The sequence below is a fragment of the Rattus norvegicus genome, chromosome 9 (assembly GCF_021556685.1).
Source record: "Rattus norvegicus strain SHRSP/BbbUtx chromosome 9, alternate assembly SHRSP_T2T, whole genome shotgun sequence".
In the NCBI taxonomy this organism is placed as follows: domain Eukaryota; kingdom Metazoa; phylum Chordata; class Mammalia; order Rodentia; family Muridae; genus Rattus; species Rattus norvegicus.
In genome coordinates, this window is record NC_141542.1 from 13,688,847 (window position 1) to 13,695,195 (window position 6,349).

The window sequence follows — 6,349 nt, forward strand, 5'->3', positions numbered from 1 at the left end:
GAAAGCTTTGGTAAAGGATAAGAAGTCCAGGGAAATGTCCTTTATGGTTGTTTTGTTCCATTGACAGTTCCTATTGTGCAGTGTCTAAGCTGTCCTCTGGCTCATTATTAAGGTTAAGGTCATTTTGAACTCTCGATCCTTCTTCCTCTGCAACTTATGTCTTGACATGGCAGGCTTGCCCAAACCACATCTGGACAATGTGCTGATTTGTTTTATGCTTTGAATGTTTGTTTGTGACAGATACCTTTGTTGTTTCTGTTCTTTGTTGAATGTGGTATTTATGAAAGGCTGGCTTCAGAGACTGGAATAGAAAGGATACCATCAACTTCTATCCTCTGACAGGAATTAGAGAGCAGGACCTGTAGCTCAGTGGTAGAGTATTTGACACAGGATGTCCTAGGTTCAATCCCCAACTCTGCCAAAATGGAAAGGAGGATAGAGGACTATCACAGTTTCTTTTCTAAATGTTTAGAAGAATTTACCATTCATCCTTTATAGTATTCAAAGCCAGACATCTTATTACTCTGGAGGTAGAGGAAAGTGAATGTCCATGAGTTTTAGAGCATCCTGTTATAAGGGTGCACTTATAAGGGTAAACCGGCTCACAAGGTAAAGGGGCTTGACATGCACCTTCATGGTCTGAGTTCAATCCTCAGGAATTCACATGGTTGGAAGAGAGACCTGCTTCCCACAAATTATCCTCTGACCTCCACAGGCACATAGTAGCAAATGCAGTGTGGTGTGTGTGTATGTATATGTGTGTATGTGTGTGAGAGTGAGTGAGTGATTTTTTAAATAACAAAGTCAAGGAGGCTTACACTTGAAGAATGGCACCCAAGGTTGACATTTCTTGCTTTCACATTTATACACTTGTGAAAAATCTTCATAAACATTAATAGGCACCACTCCACATACATACATATGATGTATACAAGAAAGTAACATCTCAAAGCACTGCTTTACATCAGTACTGGAATTCAGGGCACTTGAGCACAGTGTAACATTTCAACAAAGTACAGCTATGCCTTTTTCCAGTTGACCATTAACATGAATTCCTGAGAATGTCTGTGACTGAAATCCACAGGTTAAATACAAAGTCATGAGTTAATTCATTTCTCTAAGAGCAAAGAAACCCTTGCAAGAAATAACACAAAGAAACTGCAGGAAGTGACAGTTCAAACAGTGTAAATATTTATATATTTTCGGTTCCAGAGAGAAATTCTATAGGAAACTTGGATATGTCAAATTATAAAGACACAATTTATAAGGGGTAATAAGTAGCTAATGTTGTTAATTACAAAGAAGTCACATAAAAGATAGAAAAAAGACAAATAACCCAAGAGGAAAATGTGAATTCTTGTGGTCAAGGCCTTTACAGACATTGAATCTTTTAGTTACCTTTAAGGGAGGTCCTGCTGCTGAATGTCAGGCAGTGAGGGTTGGCAGAAGGGACTGGAAACAATCGCGAGTGTCTCGCTTCTATGATTTACAGGCTGTATAGTGTCAGGAAAAATTCATGGTCCCATACATATTATTTCTCTAAATCCTAGGTCTACAGATGTTTCCCAACATGCCAAGTCTCTAAGTGGGAAGAGATGGTGCTAACTCAGGAATTCATTAGTGTAAACCATGATCTATCTTTCTTGAAGTGTCGATGTCTAAATCCTGCCACCTTGCATTGTGCTTTGACCTGGAGCACCCTGTTGGTTGATAGGAAATGAACCATTAATGACTTGCCTGGTGCGTATTTGCATGTTTGCCTAGTTGGGGGTGTTAAGAGAATCATCATTTAGCAGAGATTTGGTTTTGTCACTAAGGCCCCAATGAACTTTTTTTTTATGTTTAACTTATAGAACCTCATGAGTACAATTCCTAAGATACTTTCAGTATCATAGCACTCACATGTGTCTTTGTGTGTGTTTTTGTATGTGTGTGACTGCTATGTTTCTGTGTGTATGTTTTTGGTCTTTGCTATTTTGTGGACTCTTCTTTTTCGCACTTTTTATCCCCTTCTCTCTGGTTTCACCTCATAACATTAGATAAGGCAACAGGGTTATAGAGGGTAGAGAGATAGAGATGCCTGAATTTTTCTTTTGTTTCTTCTTTGATCACAACTACTTACAAATTATAAACAACCCCCATTAAGGACCAACAGTACCAACACCCTCTCCAGCCCTCACATTTATGTACCCTATGAAAAGTTCCTGGAAATTCAAATGTCATACAATCACATAAACCATCTGAAGTTGGTGAACCATACTTAAGCTAGAGTATGAGCCAAATCATGGTCAGCAGCCACAGAAGTCTGAAGTATCCCAGTATCCCTACACCTAATTTTAAGATGAAAGCTCATTCTTACAATATGTCTGGGTGTTTTCCCCCTAAAACACAAAATTTGCAAATTCTTAACAATGCCACCCTATTTGATTTTGGTACCAATCAGGAGCCCCACTGTTCCCTGACCAAAATGTATACACATGGCCACATCTAGGTAGAACATATGCTTTGCTCACAGATTTGAATTATGAGCAAACTAAATTGCAACCCACTCAACTTATGAGAGATACTTTGGCGATGACCACTTGGGAACTTTTTTTTATGGGTCCCCACATTTGCCTTGTTCTCTGTCCTTGTTATTTTTCTCTCAGTTCTGTGAGCAATTCTGTACCCGTACTAGTTTCTGTTGTACTGGAATAAGGTGATCCATGTTGTGCTTGCTACCATAGAAACAAATGAACACACACACACACACACACACACACACACACACACACACACACACTGAATCTTTAAACTGCATTTTAGTCAGACATCCAGCATTCTTCTCTCTGTGTAGTGAATGATTCACACATACACAAGGCTGTTGCATTGCTCTTGAGTCTCCATCTGTGTTACACCTAGGTTAAAGGTTAACTTAGAACAGTTAGCAGTGTAACCTGCTGGGCTACTTACAGTGTGCACATTCAGCTTCCTTTCTACTCGATGAAATACGGATGTGCCTCACTAACATAGAACCAAAAAGTGTCCCTCAGTATTCCCATCAGTGGTATTTATTATTAAAGAACTCTAATAATTAATCACTCACCTCCATGGACCTATATGACATATGTTAAAACTACACAAATGCAAAACTCAAAAGGGCATGGTTAAATACAATCTTAATAACCTTTGCAAGACAGTCAACATAGCACACATGTGTATTGTACACATCCACATCACTTTATAACACACACACACACATGCACACACACCATACACACACACACACACATACACACACACACACACACACACACACTCAAAGACTCAAAGAGAGAAAGAGATAGAGCAAATACTACCTTTTAAAAGTAGAATTCCTTAAAACGATACATTATCCACATAATATTCTAAAGTGATGGTACCATATTTCTGCTTGAGATATCATTTGAGGATTATTCAGTACCTACCACTGGAAGAAAAAAGGTCTGAAACTTTGATTCATTCTTCGCAGGTAGAGGTACTAAGGGCCCAGAACTAATTAAAGTCCATATACATATGCATTCTTTTCTGTTCATCTTTTGTTTGAAATGTGTGAGTGCCTGCCTGTATGTTTGTTTGTACACCTCCTGGAATTGGATTTATAGTTGTGATTTATCATGTAGGTGCAGGAATTGAATGAACTTGTGTCCTTTGCAAGAGGAACACATGCTCTTAACAACTGAGTTATTTCTCTAGCAGTCACAGTCTTGAGAAATCATAAACACTTGCTATGAAATAGACTGAGTGACTTTCAAGCACATACTTTAAAAAAGTGAAGTGAACTCTTCTCATCGGCTCCTCTGAGGAGAGGAACTCCATGATGGGAGGCAAGCTGAGCAAGAAGGGTTACAATGTGAATGAGGAGAAGGCCAAGGACAAAGACAAGAAGGCTAAAGGCGCGGGCACCGAGGAGGAGGGGACCCCAAAGGAGAGAGAACCCCAGATGGCCGCCCACACCACTGAGGTCAAGGAGAGCGCAGAGAAGCCCAAGGACACTCCAGATGGGGAGGCATGGGCTGAGGAAAAGGAGGCCGACCAACAGGCGGCCGGTAACGAGGAGGAGCCCAAGGCCCAGCCCGAGAAGAGCGAGGGCGCCACGGAGGAGCAGCCCGAGCCCCGGCCAGTGCCTGAGCAGGAGGCGGCCTGGCCCGGGCCCGCGATGGGCGGCGAGACCCCCAAGGCCGGCGAGGCGAGCGCCGAGCGCCGAGGGCACCCGCGCGCCGGATCTCGTGCCCCAGGAGGGGGGCGAGGCCAAAAAGACTGAGGCTCCGGCCGCTGGCCGCGAGGCGAAAAGCGACGCGGCCCAGGCGGCTTCAGATTCTAAACCTAGCAGTGCGGAGCCCGCGCCCTGGTCCACAGAGACGCTCGCGGCCTCTGAGGCGCCCAGTTCCGCGGCCAAGGCCCCCCCAGGCACCGGTCTCCAGCTCCGAACAAAGCGTGGCCGTCAGAGGTCACTGGCAAAGGACCGGTCTCAAGCTCTCTCTGTCTCTGTATCCTATACTAACTTGTTTCAAATTGGAAGTGAGGCTATGTATTGCCCAAGGGATTAAAAAATAAAAAAAAGAAAAGAAAAGAAAAGAAAAAAAATAGGAGGATGTGTCCCATCCGGGGAGGGAGGGAGCGGGGAGCATCCAAATAGTATTTTTGTAGGGAAATATCTAATATACCTTCAGTCACTTTGACCAGTCAGTCCTGGATTTTACAGACCATTGTCTGAAAGTTCATCATCTGTACCTGAACCGCTATCCCCTAGGCTCCATCCTTTAAAAACCCCAGCATCCCTCCTGTGATACAGCTGGGGAGGAGGGTGTTTGATTTTGCCCACAGGGCCAGTGCCAAGGCAATCAGATCTTTATGAAAGCAGTATTTTCTGTTTCTTTTTTAATCTACAGCCTTTTCTTATTTTTTTTTTTAACGTTTGTGGATGAATGCCAACTTTCAGACGGAGACCACTTAGCTTGTCCACACTGTATCTCAATGCCAGCCCTCCACTCTTCCTCTCCGGATAGTTTTGGGAGTGACAAACATTCTCTCACCTTACTTAGCCTACCTAGATTTCTCATGACGAGTTAATGCATGTCCGGGGTTGGGTGCACCTGTACTTCTGTTTATTGGTCAGTGGAAATGAAAAATAAAAAGTCTGCATTCATTGCAGCTCCAGTTTTCTTCCATCTGTGTCTCAGACCCCAACACACCAGCCATTGGAAAATGGAAAATAAATAATAAATAAATAAATAAATAAATAAATAAATAAATAAATGTACAATGGATGCATTGAAATTATATGTAAGAGTATAAATGGCATGAAAGTAATAAAGCTAAGCAATTAAAAAGTAAAAAAAAAAAAGTGAAGTGAAACATACAAACTGGTGGTTTGAATATGCTTGGCCCGAGGAATGGCACTATTAGGCAGTGTGGCTTGGAGGAAGTTTGTCACTATGGGGGTGGGTTTTGAGAGACTGTTCTCTTACCTGCCTGGAATTCAGTCTTCTAGAAGCTTTCAGAAGGCTGTAGAACTCTCAGATCCTCCAGTGTCAAGACTGCCTAGATGCTGGCATGCTCCTGTCTTGATGATAAGGGACTGAAACTCTGAATCTGTAAACCAGCCACAATTAAATGTTGTCCCTATAAGAGTTGTTTTGGTTATGATGTCTGTTTACAGAAGTAAAACCTTAGCTAAGACACAAACAGAAGGGAACAGGTTGCATATGGACATACCTCAAAGGAGAAGTGAGACCAAAACTTCACAAGTATAAATTGAAGATCCTTGGCAAAAAGACAAAACATGTTTAATGGAAGGATTCAGATTCATGAAAATTAAAGATATGCTTCTCTCTAGGCAGAATAATGTGGCAAGAGAAGGAAATTAAAGAAAGCGGTACAAATAGAAAAAGAAGTTAAATTATCTCAATTTGCAGATGATGTGATATTACATTTAAGTGATCCCAAAATGCTACTAGAAAACGTCTAGACAATTTCAGCAAAATGGCAGGACACCACGTCAACTTACAAAATCAGGAGCCTTTCTATACAACACCAACAAATACACCAAGAGATCACGAATATATTCACATTTACAATAGCATCTACAATATAAACTTCAAATACCTAATGAAAGAAATAAGAAAGAAGCTAGAAAGTGAAAAGGTTTAAAATATTTATGCACTGGTAGAATTAATATAGTGAGACTGTCATCCTACCAAAAGTGATTTAAAGCTCAGTGCAATGTTAAAATAAATACCCCCCAAAATTAGTCAAAGAAATAGAAAAATTCTACAAAATCATACGGAAATAAAAATAACATCAGAAACCAAAGTAATTCTGAGAAAAT

General features: G+C 41.2%; 1 pseudogene; it reads left to right on the top strand.

Moving 5' to 3' along the window:
• Positions 1-3,740: 3,740 nt before the first annotated feature.
• Positions 3,741-4,575, top strand: LOC148003336 (brain acid soluble protein 1-like; annotated as a pseudogene).
• The last annotated feature ends 1,774 nt before the right edge of the window (positions 4,576-6,349 follow it).